The 21783-nt window shown below is 33.2% G+C and overlaps 1 protein-coding gene across 1 annotated transcript in view; it reads right to left on the reverse strand.

Annotated features, from left to right (window-relative positions):
• The window catches only part of superdeath (Suppressor of ER stress-induced death), a 57241-nt gene extending 36497 nt beyond the window's left edge, over window positions 1–20744 (reverse strand). Inside the window, exon 1 of the mRNA XM_068775032.1 lies at window positions 20643–20744. The gene's annotated coding sequence lies outside the window, so the exon portion shown is untranslated. The remainder of the gene's footprint in view (window positions 1–20642) is intronic.
• Between the last annotated feature and the right edge of the window lie 1039 nt (window positions 20745–21783).

Here is a 21783-nt window from a genome sequence, read left to right on the forward strand (position 1 = left end):
CCTTGATTCTTTTCCACAACTACAATACTCAGGGGTGGCTCTAGCTCGTGTAGCGCCCGTGTGCAATGAAACCCTGGCGACTCCTACCCCCCCCCCCTCTCCCGGCTCAACTATTAACTTTGGCGTAGTAACAAGAATGTTTTTTTTTCATATTCCAACAAGCTATTTTATAAGTAGGTATAGTTTGCAGTATGGTATTAGTTACGGCCTTTCTTCTTATGACGGCAGAATAACACTCATTGTATTAATGCCTATAGCACATCTCTGTTGCTGGGACGGCGGCGCCAGTGTACTTCGCACACCCTGCACTATAGGTTAAGCCGCCCCTGATAACACCTTGCAAGGCAGAGAAGAGTATTCCAATGTTGAATAAATGATTTTTTGTTATCTTAACACAATATTTTAAAATGACAATTTTTTTTTTGGGTACAATTTATTTTTTGGAGCTCTCTCGGGTTATTTATACTGATTTCCTGGCCAGTCAATACTATTTTATCATTACTATCAACATTATAGATAAAAAAGCACAATTTCAACTACCCTACCTCTTTAATAGCTATGTTTTCATAATTCTATTTACAAATTTTCAATTCCAGAACATGGTTATATTAACATGTTTGACATAATCTAATAATGAAAATAACAATTCGATTTAAAAAAATAGCGTAATGTAGTGTCAAAAGAGCAAAGAACTAGTTATATAGCTTACCTTATTCCTTTGTCGGTGAAGGTAAGCAAGAGCTTTCGAATTATTTATACCTAACGATACGGTAGCGTGACGATTAGTACATTTTTGCATGTATGCTTGAATATATTTACAATTCAGTTTTCATTTGTTTTTATAACCCAACTGTCATTTATTATATATTTATTTTATTATTTTTTTTAAACTATTTTATAATGTTAAAACTACAATATGTCTGAAATTATATTTCGGATAAATAAATAATTCGACGTTTCCAATTAAAAGATACTGACATGTATTACTAGTCTCACAACAACATGCAGCCAGAAAAGTAAATAATTTATCTAGAAAATTTGTAGAAATTCTGACGATTGTAAATACCTATATTATATTATTAAATAAGATATAAAACGGCTTTTAACACTTAAACGCATAATGATGAAAAACTACGACATATAACTTTGAATAAAATAGTTTACAGTAAATGCATAGTGTTGTATATTTACAACATAAGGTTTTTTTTATAAGTGTAAAAATATTATACATATTTTTTTCTATTTTTCCGTGCATTATACTGAACTTATCTGTGAGATATACATTTTTTAAAGTATAAATAAAAGTCATGCATTTAAGGGTTCAGATTAAAAATGTGTAGAGAATGAAGGAGGTAAGTAAAAACGAAATACATGTGGTAATTGATTATATTTTCATTCATTTATCTCAGCCGATAGACGCCCAAAGCACAGGCCTCCCCCAAACATCGCCACAAAGACCATTCTCCTCTCACCAAAAAACCATCGACCACTCAAAATCACTTTATACGAGGTGATTGTAAATAAATGTAAAAGCTTTAAAATGTTTTGCTTACTATATAGCTATATTCACTAATAGAGATCCGAGTATGCCGAGAACGTATAAGAAGCCCTTTGGGTTTAGCTCAAAATTCAAAGACGTGATCATGTTTAAGAAATCCTAATAAAGGCGTGATATTCCACAGTCAGGTCTTGCTTGCTCAACATTATTAAAAATTAATTTTTAATATTTTCTGATAGATATAAATAATTGAGTAAATAATAATCAGTTGAATTATTTCATATTGGGTCGTGAATTGTAAATGGCCGCTCTTACACTCAGTGTCGACTTTGCTAAGTATGTCAGTGATCTTAATTCACATGATTGCATTGCTGACATTAATTATATCCTGATAATTTGTATAATTCAAACTTAACGAATCTTCACAGTTTTATAACAAAAATTAAATGCAGTATCACTTGTAATGTGAATAATTTGAATTGTTTAATATTAAATACTGACGCAAAAGTCACTCTTTCAAAACTTTTTTATTACATTTTTCTTGCTCTCCCATTGTTATTTTCATGCACCTCTCTCATCCTTCTTAATATCTTATAATCATTTCTCTTTTTCCCTATTCCTTTTCTTACCTCTCCTTTCGTATATCGCCTCTTTTTTAGCCCTTACGCATCAACTCTATTGTGACCACCACAAATCTTCACAATTATACCAAAAATCAACAGTAATTGTGAAGGCAAGATTAGCTATACTGCAAAATAATCAATTAACCTCTGACTTTCTGACAAAGTAAATTGCGCGATGCTAAGATTATAAAGATCAAATTTCAAGTGCACCGAAAAAAGCTCTCTATTACTTTAATATTTGGCTAATTCCAACAATACATTATCCCCAAATAAACTACAGTAAAGAGAATTCGATTTTGTTCATCAAATACAAAAATTTGTTTAATGTAATGTGACGAAATCTCAGAGCTTCAATCGTAAAAGGAAGCTTTCTAATAACAAAAGGCGCCATTGCTTTATCAACTTAATGTCGCGGTTATCGACAGTTGAAGGCAATTCCGAGCGCAAATAAATTTCGTTTCAGCCATTTCTTTTGTTTCGTTAAATGAATTGGTTTCCTGTATTGCGTAGTTTCGTATAATCTAAATGTTTTCAGGGGCGATAGAACGAAAAGATTGTAATTTTTTTACTGTTCTTTTCATTATTTATATTGGTTTGATACAATAACCATAATTTTTTTAGATTTTTTTTTTTTAGTTTAATGACACTTATTTTCATAACCCAATAGTTAGTTTAATTACAAATAAAATTATAAAATAGTTTGAAGAAACATAGGCTTTAAAACAATTTACGAATATAAATTTGACGGTTCAACGGTTACTAAGCCTCTTTTTTTTAAGGAATAGCGTAAGTCGGTGATATTTTAATAATACACTTATATACTAAACTATTAATTAAATTTATGTACAATTATTAAAAGGGTTAATATAAAATCCTATAAAAGACCGATTTCTTTGTAAGTTTAATTTTTTATAACGCATATTCATTCTTTTACCATGTTAGCCCTTAGATAACCACTGCAAGGTTTAGTTCTGCCCCAAAGATCGGCACAATGACTGGTCTTACCCTGTCCGCATCCAACGACCTTGTTTATATCAGTCTACCTTATGGGGATTCTACCCACGCCACGTCTACCGGCTCGTGGTCGCCAGGGCTATGGGCAGAATGAGCTATGTGCCCCCACTAACACTTTAACAAGTCTCTATTTCATCTGCGGATCTCTTTTTGTAATTCAATCTCGCTATGAAGCTCCGAACTTAAATCTTTATTGCTCTCTGAGTGACCTTGAGCCTTTGTAGGCAATGTTAGAGGCAACACCTAACAAGCTATAGCACAAAAATTAAAGAAAGAAAGACAGTTTATTTTAAGTCACCCGCTTACAACTTGAGACACACCAACGCCGTAATAAAATATTTATCATGCGAATGAAATAATTTTTACATAAAACTTTCACCACTCATTTGTACATATTAAACATTGATTCAAAATTAATGTAAGATGGTCTTTAATTCAATATTCCATCAAGCACTAAAGATTTAATTCAAATTCGCAAACAATAACACATATGTAACTTGACGCCGTTCGCCATTATTATCTGTCATAACATTTTTCGGCGTGAGACGCGGTTTTGACAACCGCCTACAAATCATACGGCGCGCGTCCTTAGTTTTTGCGCATGCGTGGGCCGATGGATTGACAGATAAGCGAAAGCATTTTGACAACTGTGATTATTTCGTAGGTTGTTTAGTTTTCCAAAGAGTCTTCCTAATTAAGTATGCGTTTATTTTTAATTAGATACTTAATATAGTATTTATCATGTATACACACTATTATATTGTTAAACTAATTTTCTATGACATTTACACATTTGCCTACTTGTTTTCTCTGCACCAATTTGGGTGACTGGTAGAGAATGCCTATACGAAATTATCCGGTATTACATAAAGTGTGTAAAAAAATAATAAACATATTTTTTAAATGATCCGTGGAGTAAATTACAGTATATCACGAAAAAAATATCATGCCACCGAATTCATATGTATTGATACATAAACTAATAATGTATTATCTATATGTTTGGAATCAAAATAAATTGTAGTTTTGCAATAACCTCCATCAAGTGGTTTATTATCGGTGTGAAAGCTTTTAAGGAGTCAATATATAGCTTTTTTCTTCTTTTCAGCCAATGGACGCCCCCTATATGGCGTAGGCCCACCTCTAAGATCACCACAAAGACCGGTCTAGCGCTGCCGGCGTCCAGCGACTACCTTAACCATGTCGGTTGTCCATCTAGTGGGGATAAGTACCCACGCTGAGCCCACCAACCCGAGGTACCTCCTGGAGAACCTTAAGGTATATATAGCTAAGTAAGAAAGAGACTAATATATAGCTACTTCCGCTATGCAGCAGTAGTTTGCCTCATGCAAACATTACTCCTGAGGATGCCCCGTGGAGCGGTGAAACACTTACTAAGTGAATTAATGGTGGTAGTTGTGTAATTCGCATTGTTTGCCACACGCGCATTTATCAGCTGGCTGGCGGGCGGTGCGCTTCATTGCACGACTACTGCTGCATAGCGGAAGTAGCTATATATTAGTCCCTTTCTTACTTAGGATACACTTCCGCAAAGTAACGCCTGAATCTATTAGGTATATATAGCTGTCAATCAATATACCATACATTGCCCTATCCAAAAATCAGAAATAATAACTAACTTAATGATGACATATTAAGAAAAATAGTGTTCAAAATTGGACATATAAACAAATAATTATCAATTTATTTATTTATTATTTTTCCCTGCAGACTGTAAATTGTTCACTAACAGGTTAATTTGAAAAAGTTAAAGGAGTAAATACTTTTAATGGATAAATGTATGTACATGTTATAATATAAGCTGTTATTGCCCTCCTTCCGAGCTTATGTTTCCTTTATCCTGTATTTTAGGTGCGGTAATATTATTTAGTGTAAATCATAAAATTTAGAGTACTTACGAAATATTAAACAGCGTATTCGTTTTAAAAGAGTGATCTGTTTGGTAAATCTTCGGTTTGTTTAAAAGCAAAATCACGAGTGTTCTCACGATCAAAGAGTTGTGCGGTAAACACAACTCTGATTTATCGACACCCTTAATCGATAGAAGGAAGCAAGTACTACGTCAGTGATATTCAAATCCGGTTAAAACCGGTATACTCCAGAATTTACGAACGATGTTTATAACTATTTTATGCTTTTTTCTCATAATTTTATTGTACCCTACCACACCGTGTTCGAAAAATAAACTAAGTAATTTGAGTTTTTAAAATAATTACGATCAGAAACTCGATCAACGCTAATATTATTTTGTTGATAACAAAACAGTTTCGGTGATTATATATTCGACTAACAGCGTAACGTCTCCATAGATCATTTTTTTTAGATTTATACCCACTAACAAACAAATTCTCACAGGTTCGCCATGAATAATTACTTATTATAAATAAGATGTTTAATGTTTTATGGAATCAGGGGTTACCTTGCGGAAGTCAATCCTAAGTAAGAAAAGGACCAATATTTAGCCACTTCTGCACATACAGTGGTAGTCGTGCAATAATGCGAATTACACAACTGCCACCGTCAAATCACTCAACACGTGTTTCATCCCTCCACGGGGCAGGAGTTATGTTATACCGATTAGTACCAAACACAGAGTCTCTATTTGACTCTTTTTGACTTGTCTCTGTGTAATTCGCATTGTTTGCCGCATACGCATTTATCAGCGGGCTGGCGGGCGGTGCACTTTGTTGCATGACTACTACTGCATATGCGGAAGTGGCTAAATATTGGTCCTTTTCTTACATAAATTAGATGTTTACAAAATAGATGTCCGTTGTTCTTATTATTCTTTTTCAGCAAATAGACGTACACTGCAAGGCATAAGCTTTCCCCAAATATCTTCACAATGGCCTGTCCTATGCTGCCCGCATACGACTACCCACACCACGTCTACCGGCTCGAGATCACCACTCCAAAAATTTTTCGACCCCAACGGCCACTGGTCGCACGAGCGATGTGCTCCCCCCACTACCACTTTATATGAGCAATTCTTGGAACTACGTCAGTGATCTTGATTCTTTTGCGTACTTTGCGAGCTAGCACTCTTTAATGCTGTCTAGGTGACCTTGAGTCTTCTTATTAGGTTCATCATAAGTTATCAAGTGCTAATGGTTACAACACTGTAAATAGCTTCATAGAAAATAGCACACCCTGGATATGAAGTATTCACTTCCAGGTTATTTCAAGGTTAATTAAAATAGTACTTTTAATTATTTTTAAATAATTAATTTCAGTTAGCGCTTAGATATCTTCCGTACTAATTGATTTGAATTTAACGTAGTAGTGAATGAAGAAGGCCTATGTCCGATAGTTGAGGTCCTTACCTCTGAAATGGTAATGAAAGTAGTTTGCTATGGTACATGTACAAAGGATGTTAAACTCAGTACCGTTAGTGTTACCCACATAACAACGGACACATGGTTATTATCGTTCAGTAAATTTTATTTTGATCGCGCTTTATTTACGATTATTTACTAATTAATGTCAACTATAAACGCATATTTACGCGAGTCGTTTCAAACTTTTATCGCCTAAACAATTGTTTTAAAAACTATTTTCATTTCATTTGTTACGCATAACGTTTTAACATTATAAAATCCATTTTAAAGTAACTGAAATGTAAAAACTTTTTCTAATAATGAAGGTAAAAGTTTTAAGAGAAAAAATATTTCGTGGAATTTCTAACAACTGCTCTTTTTAGATCGAATCCCATTTGAACCCTCTTTCTTTGCTCAGCATCATTGCCTTCAATTCTGGAAGTCAGAATCCTCTGGACCTGATGATATCTTAATCCTGAAGCAAACAGCACAACCTGTACCTCAGCCATCGTGAAGTATATAGAAATTGAATCAAGAAGCGAGCTGATCTTGTCAACTGATAGGTCTACAAACTCTTGGAGGTTTGCCGTTCATCTTTTCAGTCACTGTCGGCCTGAGGAAATTTCGGCTATCTCTTTCAATTACTTTTTAATATCCAATTGAAAAAAAACTAAAGTTCCTTAAGCGACCGTCCTTTACTACTATAACTGCTACATAGCTAGAATAAAAATTGCAATCTTATCGCTATGAGCGATCGATTTCATGAGATAATTGAATCAAAAATTATTGCCGTCAAACTACTCATTCCCTCTGTAAATCTACGGGCTTCTAGAAAGTCCGTAGAACCTCCATCTATGAAAATTTAGAGAGTAGAACATTCTAGAAGATCTGTCTTTCCCTAGATATCATCAAGAGAACGCCGTGCATGGTTGCAGAAATTGACAGACGAGCACAAGTAGCCGATATAGTCCAGAGAATTCGCAAGTTTAACTGACATGAGTCAGGCCACATAGAGCGCAGAGCAGATGTTAGGAAGATAGAGACGGGGAACCGGCAACGAAGCGGATATCAATACTGTGATCAAAAAGTATGGTGAATTTGTTTATAAAATGTAAGTTATTTATTTATTCTTCCAAATCAATTTCATCTACTTCAAAATAGTCCCCGTCCGATAAAAAGCACTTTTTCCAACACTTCCAGTCTTAGTCAGATATATCTTTTAAGACCTTCTTCGATTTGAATTTTATCACTTTAATCTTGTCCAAACGTCGTCCCCGTATTAGCCTTTTCCGCTTGTTCAATAGTCGGAAGTTGCACAAAGCCTAATCAAGCAAATAAGGTGGTTGCGGAACGACACGAGTCGAGTTTTTGATGCTTTGTTGTCCAAAAATTTAGCCATTTTGGCACCAATCAAAACTTGACGTGTTTGAGACACAAAATTTTGATAAACAGACACTTAGCAAGTGGCATAGGCAGTCCTACCAATACAGGAAAAACATTCACAGGAATTTACATACATATATATATAAGTATATACATATATATATATAGAGAGAGAGAGAAATGTGTAATTTCTGTGTCCAATAAAAACAAGCAAATTCTGAAACTAAAATGTATTTGCATAATTAATACAAAAATGGAAAACAAAGTCGCTTTATAATTAATTCACTGTCGCTTAATATGGAATCAAACTTTTGCGACAATCTGCGAAAGTTATGATTGTGTTTTTGTTCAATGCAATCATCTAATGCAAATGCAGACACTATTTCTAAACTACACCTCTATATTTATTCTGCATAATTATTTCCTTTTAGAAGCGCAGCTCGATAGTCCTTAACGACCATAGCGTACTGAGTGACTTGCAGTAATGACACTCATGACCCAGTTTCCATGATTAAAACGAAATGTCCCTTGTTTTATGCAATTTAAAACACAACTTTATGCGAGAGTGAAATATGTTCATATGACTTTTTGACTCTAGAGACAATCTTCGACACTTCATCATCATTCCAGTCGTAGAACATTTACTGCTCAACATCGACCTCCTCCTTAAATCCCTAATTAGACAGGCTATAAACAGCATGCATCTAGCATCATCCGACGGCCTTAGCGGTCCCGTATTCGCAAAACAAAGACATGAATGTGCGCCGGCACCATAGCAAATTATTGCAGTAAAGCTGCCAAAGGGGTTGTACACAAATATTAAGATTAGATTAAAAATATAAGCTTGGACACAATAAGAAAAAAAATCAGGAATAAAAAATTTGAAATTGCAAAGAAAATTATATCAAATAATGTGACGAAGGAAGAGAAGCGACTCGTGTATTGATTGTGAATGAAAGAAAAACAAAAGAAAATGTGATGGAGGAAAGAGGATATAGCTATAGATATTGTGAAGGATGAAAAAAGAGAACGAAAATAAAATAGTAACAATAAAAAATTGCGTATTTATTTATGTTAATATATGAAGGTTTGTATTTGATAAAATCCCGTATTCGTGAAAGAAAAATATAAGTGTTAAGCGGAGCTGAAGAAATGGGTGAAAAGTCGACCAATGGCAAATTATTGCAGAAAAGTTGACAAAGAGATTATACACAAACATAAAATTAAAATAAGGTTGTTTCAATGATAGTATTTCATGAGAAAAATTTTTTTTACAATCTTTTACTTAGATTTTTACAGCTGGTTTTATTTATAAATCTTTTATGTTGATTTCGATACAAATCGATACATAAACAAATAAAGATATTCCGAGTAATTTTGACGAGTTTCCGTAAACTTTTTGATTTAATTGAACACGGCATACATGATATGTTATATGCCGTTGTGATCTGAAACTGTAGCAAATATAATTCTAAAATAATCTGGACTGGAAATTTGCAAAATATATGATAGAGCAAAGTTACATTCACGGTAGAGTAACTTAGTATGTGTAGTTTTTATCAACACACATTTCTTATTTTAAGTATTTAAATTATTTTAGATGTCTTTAATTAACATTTGCCATTTTTATTTGACTATTTTATTATAATAATGGAAAATAAATCAAGATGCGATCGAATCATCTGGACATTATTTACTAATATCGTTTTTAATTTCATTGTGTAAAAAACAAAGAAATTTGACACATGTAAACTGCCAGTCACTCAGAATAACAGAGAAAACAGACCTCATTAATAATTTTGGTTCACATAATTTCTATTTTTAAATTTCGAAATCCTATTAGCACGTGATTCGATGTACACCTCTAACTCATTACCACTAATCATTACGCATCACACGATAAATATACAATTAGTAATATATGCACGGTAACTATAACTACCTGGCCACCGGTCCGCACAGGACATTTGTATGTAAACGAGCAATGTATTCGCACGTAACGATCTAGCGGATAATTCGAGCGAACTCAATTGCTCTCCCAATTGGCCGCCGTCGTGCAGACGCATTGACTCGCAAATTTCAATCCGCAACCGCTCAAGCCTCGACCTCCTTGTTTACATACAAACTGCATTAGCTTAAATGTTAACTAATTATAAAAATAACATCGATATAATTGCGTACAAATTTTTTAAACCAAATTAGATTAAACCTCTGTCGCAAATTTAGAGGATTTAGACACTATTTAGTTTTCGTGAGAAGTTACTATTTATCCCTTACAGTGAGTTTATCTGCTAAAAAGTAGAACCTTTTTTGGAGGTTGTAGAAATAAATTAATGAATGTAGGTGGAATAAGTAAATATCATAAAAAAGAAAGAAAAGAAAACCAAAAGGTATAAAAAGGATTAAAAATACCTAATAAAAATAACTATAATACAAGTGTTTAAATATCTATATATACTATTTATGAAAATGTAATAAATAGTAATAAATCACCTGAATGAATTTCTCGTTTTAATGTCTTACTTAAAAGGTATAAAAAGTCAAAAAAAGTTAGCATTACATTCTAAAAAAAGTTACTTGTCTTGTGGTACATACACGGAAATTGTTTACAAAAGCTTCTAGTTCTTAGTGACTGCACCTTTGATTAATTATATCGCATTTAAGGAAACCGTACGAAATAAATAAAAATAAAATAAATCGTAATTAATTTAAATCTTGCTCTAATTAAATCAAAGCCCTGGAGGTACATGACCTTGCAAGTTAGGTAAGGTTATTTCCGCAATAAACTGCATGCAGACATAAAAAATAAAAAAAATGAACTGGAAAATGAAATATAAATATATTATTTGATTTATTTAAAAATGTATGTAATCAGTTACGACAAGTTAAACGAGATATTGAATGTAACTTATATTTACGTACAACAAGAGATAACAATGTTTTTTTCTAGATATTACCCGATAAAGTTATTTTTGTTGTTTGATGTAATGTTTGCGAAAATTAAAATTAATGAGCTCATTAATATCATGACGATGTTATTCTGATTATCATAAATAATAACTGTCTACATCCTGTATTTATTTCTCAAGTAACAGTGACGGATGACATATTATTTACGTCAAAATATTCTTTTTTCGAATTTGACTTCTAGAATCTTCTCAAAAGACTAAATAAAACGCAGTATTGTTTAAAAGTGTAATATGTTTTTTAATGTTAAAAGAGTTTTATGTTAAAAGAGTAATAATGTTGGCAATTGTGACATCACTGATTTTATTTCTATATTTATTATTACAAGAACAGTGTAACAACGTCTTGTGAGATCCGAACGCTCCGGTCGTTTAAACGACAACTTTCTTTTCTTAATCAAGCAAACATGAACTGGCTGTTCACTGCTCGCTTCGTGAACTTAATGTGACTATTTGCGGATATAATTTCGTAAAATCCGTTCTTAGCTGTTTTCAATAAAGCAAAAACAATATTCTTGACAAGTTTTAGGTCTCTAAGGTTTAAGATTCTAGAGATATTGTGATGAGTAAGTACATATATAGATTTATGATAACAATGTCATATTTTACTTTAAACAGGTTAATTGGTTATAGATATAAAAGTTTTAAAGGCGTAAATTTTCTCAATAAAAAGTTTTAAAGCTTTCACACCAATTTCCAGACTTCCTGTATAGAGTGATCATTCTGGAACGTTTTAAATTAAATTATTTTTTCTGTTGAAATGTAACAAGCCAGTACATAATCTTCAGATACAGATAGTAAACAATAATTAGTTATAATATTCAATGATGCTAATTTTGAAAACGCTTTTTCTTACTATTTACTAGGCTGTTTATTATATCTCAAACAATTTTTTGGATACTGAGTACAATTTATTAATTGGCAGCAAATGAACTATACATTCAAATATATACACCTGCTACCAATCATCAGGTTTTAAAGTCAGTGTTTCGTCTACGAAACAATGTCTTGATCTATAACTTAAGAACATAAAACTATAAATTGAACATCAACGAAAATTCAAAATAACTAATGATTATTACACAACAGTAAATATTACTTTATTTCAAAGAAAATAGTTTCTTTATTGTTAAAGCCCTTCAATCAATGACTTCCACTTGGAGAACAATTAATAACAATTGAAAACCTAATCAATTGAGGAAAGTATAATTATAAATAGTTTCATTGTAAAGAAATGATTTTCTAACGAGTTTAAACGGGACTAGAATATTGATAATTTTATAGATTTCTCTTTTAGACTGATATTCACCCACTGCGAAACATAGCTTCGCCTATAGATGCCACTATGACCAGTCGTACGCTACTCGCGTCTAACACCTTCCTGCGACTTTTACTATATTGTCGGTTTACCTAGTGGGAGGGTCTATTGACTCATGGTCGCCAGTCGAGAACCGTTCGACCCCAAAAGCCATCGGTTGCACGAGAGATGTTCCACGCCCACTGCTACTTCACGTCAGCAATTATTCGAGCTACGTCGGTTTTTGTTTCTATCTCGCAGCGACACTCCAAACATTGCCCTCTCCATTGCTCTCTGAGTGCCCAGTAGGTGTTAGTGGGACCTATCCACGCCGCGTCAATCGTCACGTCACCACTCGACAATCTTTCAAATTATACGTTTTCATTGAACAGAAATAATGCCTATCTACACTCTTATCATATATGTTTCTATCTAATAACTAAGACTTTATTTAATAAAGTAACTTTAGCTATTTTATTACAATATTAGATTTTACTACCAAGCAGCCATGATTGCAGTGTTTCGTAAGTAATTATGACATCATTATAGTCTAGAAAGGTGATTTTACAAGAAAAGTTCTGAAAACGATGTAAGCGTCAAAACATGTTTATTATGTTCGTACAAAGTGTTCAATTAATAAATGTCATAACATTTATAAAATCCATCAGAAAACTCGAAACGTATATTTTAAAAATGATATATTTATTCTAATAATTATCACTAGATATTTTATTTCGCATATTCATATCGTCTAAATATGAGTAAAAATATTGAAAACTAACAATCCGTGTGTTATTTCAACTAAGTTTACCGATTGTCATAATACGAGGGCCAAACTGAAAGTTTTTAGAACTGGCAACTTAAAAGCATTATATTAAAAAAATAAGTTTAAATTTTGAAAATAGAACTCTTTACCAATAATATTGAGTATACATTTCATTCATTTGTCATTTGTTTTACGATTTGGCGGCAAATTGAAAATTGTCTGTGCACGTCAGAATGAATTTAAGCCGAGAAAATTTTCGTGCAATGATTTTTTATGACTTTCTATGTCATATAAGTCAACAAGAAAGTTATGATAGACTTCGATTGGCTTTTCACGATGGAGCCCCATCTCGTGCCACAGTTTACAACTGGTTTAATGAATTCAAACGTGGTCGAACTAATCTCACCGATGATTTGCGTGAGGGACGGCCTTCTACAGCGACGACTGAAGACAATATCAGTGTTGTGCGGCGTATGATAGAGACTGACAAAAGAGTGACCTATCAGCAGATTCGGACAAGTCTAGGCATAGGTATGAGTCAAGTGCACAAAATCCTCCATGAACATTTAGCGGTCAGGAAGCTTTGTGCCCGCTGGATACCGCATAATTTGACCGAGGCTCAAAAACTCCGCCGTGTTGATTGGTGCCGAGAAATGATCCAAAAATTTAACGGAGGTGACTCAAATGCTGTGTTCGACATACTAACGGGTGACGAAAGCTGGATTTACTGTTATGATTCGGAAACCAAAAGACAGTCTGCTCAGTGGGTGTTTCCTTCCGAAGAGTTGCCAACTAAAATTAAGAGAGGTCGAAGTGTTGGAAAAAAGATGGTGGCCTCGTTCTTCGGAAAGACAGGTCATTACGCGACAGTTGTCTTAGAGGATCAGAAAACGGTTAATGCAGAGTGGTACACTAACAACTGTTTGCCACTTGTCTTGGAAAAAGTTCGAGAGAAACGACCTCGCAGCAGGATCCTCCTTCATCACGACAATGCCTCGTCGCACACCGCCAGGCAAACGATCGACTATTTGGCGACCTCAGACGTGGAATTACTGGGTCACCCGCCGTATAGCCCCGACCTCGCACCCTGCGATTTTTATTTATTCCCGAAAATAAACGAAAAACTTCGAGAAAAACATTTTATGGACGCCGAAGAAGCAGTGGCTGCGATTCAAAACGCCGTCGAAGAGACCCCTAAGGCCGAGTGGGCAAGGTGCTTTTCTCAATGGTTCCATCGAATGCAGCGATGTATTGATGTAAATGGACGCTATTTTGAAAAGTTATAATAAAACTAATAACTTGCTAGAATGCTTAGTTTTTGATTTTCTAAGAACTTTCAGTTTGACCCTCGTATCTATTCATTCGTATTCACATCTGGGATGTTTAAATAACATAAAACGTGATATATATACTATACTCCCAAGTATAACATTTACGAATGTGGTAGAAAAATATTGCCAATTATTTTATCATTAAAGAAACATTATTTGCCTATTGATATACAGTTTCACTTTGGTTGAGGTACAGCACTAAAACCGCTTTTCCAACTCTTTTAACAGAAACTTAACTCGAAGAGTCTCCTTCTCATTTGTGTAAGTCAAGAGAAGAATACCAAAAAGAATTCAATTTGATTGAATGAGATGGCATTCACCTTTCCCCATCCTTTAAAGCTTTGAGGAATTTGAAAAGAACCCACAATAAATTCATACGGGTTCATTTTGTGGTCACCTTCATAATATCCATGTTGTAGATATAGAATAACACATTAAGTAAGAAAAGGACCAATATTTAGCCACTTCACATAAAGTGCACCGCCCGCCAAAGGCTTACTTTTTGTACGTCGTACTTACAATATTTATTTCTTATTATTAGAAAACTGAAAAGTTTAAACGAATGTCCGTGGAGTCGCTAGATGTGTAAGATCACGGCTTGCACTGTCTTTTGTTCGATTTTATCCCTTTAAGAAATTGAGGTAAAACATTTTCAAATTTTTACATAAATCTCCCATAGATATTGTAAGAAAATAGTGTAATGATTTAATGGTTTATATTAATGTAAATAATAAGGTTTTTCATCAAAATCATATATTGTTTATACTGGTAATGTATAGTAAAAGCTCTTTATTCGCGGGTATATGTTCAATAAATATGCCGCAAATACAAAATCCGTGAATACGTTATCGTAATTTATATGGAATTATAAAAGATACGTTCCTAAATGACAAAAAAAAACAAATATATAAAAAATAAATTATGTGAAATTTTTGGGCACTTTGATTATTATTAGAATCCTTTTATTATTATGTATGTATTTATTAGGTCCGCGAATAAAGAAATTTTTAGCCGCCTATATTTCTATATTAATCAAAATGTTTAAAAATTAAAATTTCATTGATTTTTCAGAAAAAGTTTTTTTTTGGTCGTATTTGTTTTTTTATATTGGTTTGAATTTTTAATCGCAAAACGCATATAAAGGAAGCGTTAATAAGATGCTTTTACTGTATGACACATTCATAACATTTGCATACTCTTTTATGTATATATATTTGTGTATTAAATAATCATTTTTATTTCTAAGTTCTTATATGCAACCAGTTTCAGACGATAAGTAGATTAGTTCTTTATTCTTTATAACGTTTAAGGTACTCCTTATCACCTTTTAAGCTCCTCAGCAGGAGATACCAAGTTCTTCACCATCAGTCACCAAGTTTTTATGTACCTGATATTTACTAATGCGGTAACTAAGTCGCTATATATATTTATTTTCTACTACTAACATCTCCTTAACAGTTCTTATGTTCAGTGCTTCTTGGACGTCTATGATGGTATATACACCATAACCCCTTTGAACTAGTTCTTAGGATACAGGTTGAAGTCACTGGCAAAACAGCACAGTTGTGTGCTATATTGGTTTCAGGATTACTTATAAATCAGCATATTATTGTCAATTGGCTGTTTAGAGCTCCGTGCCATTAACAAGAAAATAATTAAAAAAAAAAACAACATAATTTTTCAATTCAATCGTTCGGGTAAAATTTTATTAATATTATATTTGGGTACTTTCGTTTAGTTGGGCTCAAGCAAAAAATTGTTATTTAATATAAAATTCTCCATTTTAATTGTTCGCCAAGCTTTTATATATGCATTTTTTAAGCCTCGATAAATAAATAAGACAATAAGTTGTGTCCTACGTAATTGAAAAATATATAAAACCTTATTTAAAAAAAAAGGAATGAATATTGCAAAATGTAATGTGCGATCAGAATGATTAGAATAGGCAAGTTAGATTTTAGGGTGGGGGCCGTAAGGCCGTAATGCTCCCACATTTACCTAGGACGAACAAGAAGGTTTTGGGGGTAGTGTGGACTACGCATACTCCAGGACGAGCTATCTAAAATGGCAAAACAAGGGAAGATCGCGTGCTGATCCCTAACCGGGAGATATCGCCTAGAGAGCGATCATCGGGGGGTTTTAGTGGGTAGAAATCCCACATAACCTCGTCCTCCCACCAAAGGGTATCTTGAACCTTCGGAAGATTTCTCCCCCGAAACCCAGAAAAAAGGTTAAATTAGATTGAAACATATTTACAAATTCTAAATAAAATAATTTATCCAAATAGAATGCTTATAACGACTTTACTAATGTTTCGTTCAAAACCATTTGTGCCAGGCTAACGAAAAAATACATTCGTATAGTAAAATCAACGGAATATATTTTGGTTTATACTCACAATTTAGCAACTGACACAAACATGTTATTTATATCATTAACAAACGGTTTCAATTAATTTAACTTAAAATTGTGCTATAAATTTAGATTTTATTAACACTTCGGTAGAAACAGGGCTAAATGTAACATTTCTATGCATTATTTAATTATTCCTTATTATAATGGGTAAATTTAATTACGCATACGGTAGCATTTGTAAACCTTTGATATAAACTACAGGGTAAACTACATCTTATAATTACTATACAACCTTTCTATGATATATAAATTTTTATTAATTTTCCTTAACTATCTAATTTTCTGACATTAAGTAAGAAAAGGACCAATATTTAGCCACTTCCGCACATGCAGTGGTAGTCGTGCAATAAAATGCACCGCCCGCCAGCCCGCTGATAAATGCGTATGCGGCAAACAATGCGAATCACACAACCGCCACCGCCAAATTACTCAACACGTGTTTCACCCCTCTACGGGGCATCTTCAGGAGTTATGTTACACCGATTACTGCCAAACACAGAGTCAAAACTGACTCTACATTTTATTGCACGACTACTACTGCATGTGCGGAAGTGGCTAAATATTGGTCCTTTTCTTACTTAGGATGGACTTCCGCGAGGTAACGCCTGATTCCATTAAATATTATCTAATATTATCATAATCTTTATCCTCGTATCAGCCCATAGACACCCACTGCAAGATACAGGACTCTCCTAAAGATATCTATGGGGGATATATCATAATCGCCACAATTGGCAGGCTGGTTGATGATCACAGTGTGGTATTATACCACGCAGAGGACGCTGTCCACTAACAAGAAGTATATGAGCATTGCCAATCCTATATAATAAATGCACAAAGTGTGAATTATATGTATCAAGGGAATGGAACACGGCTAGCATACCACTGCGCAATTCACGAAGTCACTGTTCTTACATCTATTCAGCGCGCTATGAAGCAATTATGCGCATGTAAAAAATGACGATTACTTATACATTAAAAAGCTTAATTGATGGTATACATATTAGTACATATTTTTTAGAATACGTTAATGTAGATATAATGGTAAGTATATATGTATGCATCTTTATGTATTAGGGTGACCGGAAAGTAATATCGTTTCTGTCGACATATTTTATAGAAAAATTGATTGAATTGTACCGCTCGGGTATCGAAAAGGTTGTTGATAACGAAGGTGAACATATTGTTGATTAGAAAGAAAAACTTGTTAAAAATGTAGTCGTGGGTATTTAACATAAAAAAAGCGATATATATAAAAAGTTGCATCTATTCTTAAAAATTTAGTTTATTCAGTCATTTAAATCTTTGTATTTTGCTCCCTTATCGAGGCCCATGACGTTATATTATAAAAAACCCCTGACATTTATTTTAAGTTAAAAGATTAAATTGAGCTCTTTTAGCATTCTTCTCCAATCGTAAATATGTATAAATGATACTAAATTTATATTAACATGAGTATATAAATATCCATTATTATTAGGTAATTTACGTGTATTTATATATATATATATATATATATTTATACATATATATATATATATATATATATATATATATATATATATATATATATATATATATATATATATATAAAATAATTATTTAGATACATAGAGAAGGTTTTCCGCGAGTTCAAAGAGATAGCCCGCAGAGAGCGCTTAGCCTTTAAACTTATTTTAAGATAGCGAAGCCCAAGGGCTCCTTGGGGAGTCTCGGGACGAATCTGTCGAATACTACAGTATCACTGGATTGGAAGGTCGTCAACTCTTAGATCGCTTAGTCGGATGTTCTATAGAACGACTAGAACCCCTACTGAAGGCTTGAACCATCGTCGTTTCAGCCCACAGTTGCCCACTGCTTGGCATAAACCTCTTCTAACGATATCTATGAGGAGATAGCAGATTAGGTGTCGTAGTGTAGTATTATACTATACAAAGGACGCTGTTACCCATTCTCTACTATCCATTCTAAGAAACTTGTTTGCGAGCAGTTATAATCCCATATAATCAACGCACAAAGTGTAAATTAAGTCTATCCCGGGAATCAAAACCGCGACCTATAATCACATGTCTCAATCCTCTGTCACTACGCCACCACTGATGTAATATAATAATGATATATATTCTAAATCCCGTTCTTAGTTCTTTGTATGTAGTTTATGTGAATATATCATTTAATAATTTCAATATTTACGCAAGATTTTTTTTAATCTGGCATACGTTGCTGCCTTGATGCAGGGTCATGGACCCTTACGGGAGGTTAGGACTATCACTCGTCAAAAATACCTGTTGACTGACTCTGTGGCGTCCGTGAGAGCTGAATCTTAACTTGTTTGGTTGTTTTTAATATTACTGTCTGGATAACAAAGGAGAAGTACACTGAGAGTTGTAATATAGTTTATAACTAGTGAAGTCACCAATGACATTAGGATTGCATACCGTCATATTAAATTATGTCCAAGATATTGAAATTAGAATTAAATCTGGAATATTTCGTAAACGTTAATAATAGCTAATAAATCTAAATGTTATCAACATAGAATATCGAGGGTCCTAAAACAGCCCCTTGTGGCAGCCCCTTTGTCACCTATTCCGTTGCACTGTCCTATTGTAATTCAAGCGCAGGGCAATTCTCCCCCAACTAAACGTGAGCTTTACAAAAGGGTTTGATAAACCGAAAGTTGTATAATAAAAGTAATAAAGGAGAATCTGATGCTCACTTCTGTGAAAGCCCACCGCTGGGATTAATTCGTAAAGTTTTTTGTTACGTTACGATATGATAATTTGGTTAACGGCGTTTGATTGTTAGCATTTACTTTAAGTTACATTAACTGAATGTTTCTTTTGAAATTATTTTGTATTCGTAAGAACTTATATTTATCTTTTTATATCTTTCAACTTTATCTACATTTTTCAAAAATATTTTAGTTATGTATTCTTTTCATATATTATTTATATTAAAGCTTTAAAAGAAGTTTTTCGTCTTTTTGCTATTACCCTGTATAAAGTGACAACTGTTATATTAATTTAAATTTTTCTATTAGAATGAGATGGGTCAATATGGCAACTCAAAGTCTAAAGAGACAGATAATAAACAATAATTAACTATAATAGGTACTAATTGACTATATGTACGAAAAAATTGAACATGTTTTTTTCTTACTGTAATATCATTACGTTATTTTATATACTTATATATTTACATATTTACAATATATGATATTTACAAATAAATAACATACATTGCCTGTATATTTAACAAGAAATTTATAATGTGAAAATATATATTTGTTGTCAAATATAACTGTATGTAATAATGTATAAGTATACAATTGAATAGATGTAATGAAAATTGTCTTACGAGTCGATAATGACATCAAGAAACCTTAAAAGCCGAACGCAATATGACCTTGGTAGACCCAAGGACAAGTCGCTCTTGAATCCACGCAAATTTTACCTACTTATTTGTTCACGAATTCTATTATATTTTTTCCTTTTACGATATTATTTTTCCTCTTATTGTTACACATTTTTTTTAAATACCTTTAAAGCTGTAATCAATATATAGTTTTAAAATTAGAAATAGTAACGTATTTAATTGTAAACAGTTTTGCATATGTTAAAGTGTATAAGTTATATGAATTTATGAGATTACTAAATAATATATATAACGTGTCAACTCGTTAGGTTTTAGATGACTTCAATTTTTCATTTTTATCCGTTCTTATAAAAGACTAAGTGATATTTTCCGGAGATAATCTTAAAAATGCTACACATAGAATATTTACACAGGACTATAGTTTCATAAATTATTATTGTAGCGTAAACGTATAGAGGAAAGCGAAACGCGCGTGCGGTTCTTGTATAAACAACGCCAAGTTTTATAACCGCTAAAACGACCAGCGTTTTACCGCACGAAACGCGCGGAAAACGACCAATTAAATATTTATATCAAACGATAGAACCGCAAACGAGTGATTAGACAGATGTCAGATGGATTAGATGAAATTACCTTTAAACGTTTTCCATTGTTCGTTATAATTGCAGCCGATGTGGACAGGTTACGAATGGCGGGAATGAAAGATGAGCGAAGCTCGGACACGTCCGCCCCGCGCGGTTGTCTTCGAGCAACTGAGGCCCGCCCAGCCTCGGTATAGCAAGGGGCAAGTAAGGGCCCATACACACTAGCGATCAGTGACGCCAGATTATTTCGGGATTAGTCAATATTTTTTATATGATTTGTCATATAATTTTATGCAAAATTATTGCTTCAGCCCTCCTTGTTTACTAAAAGGATTAATTTCTTTTTAATATCACCGATTGATATGTAACCTTGAATTTTTTAACAATAAATATTAAATGTCTATATTAATACATATATAAAAGGATTGAAATTTATATAAGTTTGTAGTAAGCTTATTTTAAAATCTTATATTTGAAAAAGATAGAATTAATAATATGATAATAAACCTTCATATTAGCTCGTTGGAAGACAGTGGATGCAGGCTACTTCCAATCGATCCTTATGGAAATTTGTGAAGGAAATCCCCAGCTGTGGACATCCTACGGCTTGAAATGATGATGATGAACTTCAGGAGCTAAGAAATAGCGTTCTGCCAACTCTTGGTAGCACGAGAAGCCGCATACATACTTAGACACGTAAGGGCAAGGGCTGACTTGGGACAATTCAAATATGTAAGTTTATTTTACAGATAATATTTATATGATGATTTACACATGATTGTAGCGACCTGTGAGAAAGACTAAACTTTCTTGGTGTTGTATAGACCTTTTTAAATAAAAATGAATCGCAATATATATAGGAGTACAGTTTGAGCACAATATAATTGGTCTGGCAATCGATACTGTTATAATTTAAAAAAAAATTACTTTTGAATTTGGAATATGTCATTTTTGTATGACTATTCATTGTAATTGCTCACTTTCGCGCCTAAAAATGTAGTCGGTGATAAAGAGAACCGAATCGCTATGATCGTGTTTAATAAAGTAGGTATAGCACCCCAAATACAATTTTTAACATCCTCCATACGATTAGTATTAGTCTAATGTTTATTTACGGGGCTACTGACAGGTATGGTGAACCTACTCTGTTTGGGACAGAAAAAGATCTAGCCATCCAAGTAGTCTTACGA

The sequence above is a fragment of the Battus philenor genome, unplaced genomic scaffold (assembly GCF_028537555.1).
Source record: "Battus philenor isolate CCGP_79_NKW_IND1 unplaced genomic scaffold, ilBatPhil1.0.hap1 SCAF_8, whole genome shotgun sequence".
In the NCBI taxonomy this organism is placed as follows: Eukaryota; Metazoa; Arthropoda; class Insecta; order Lepidoptera; family Papilionidae; genus Battus; species Battus philenor.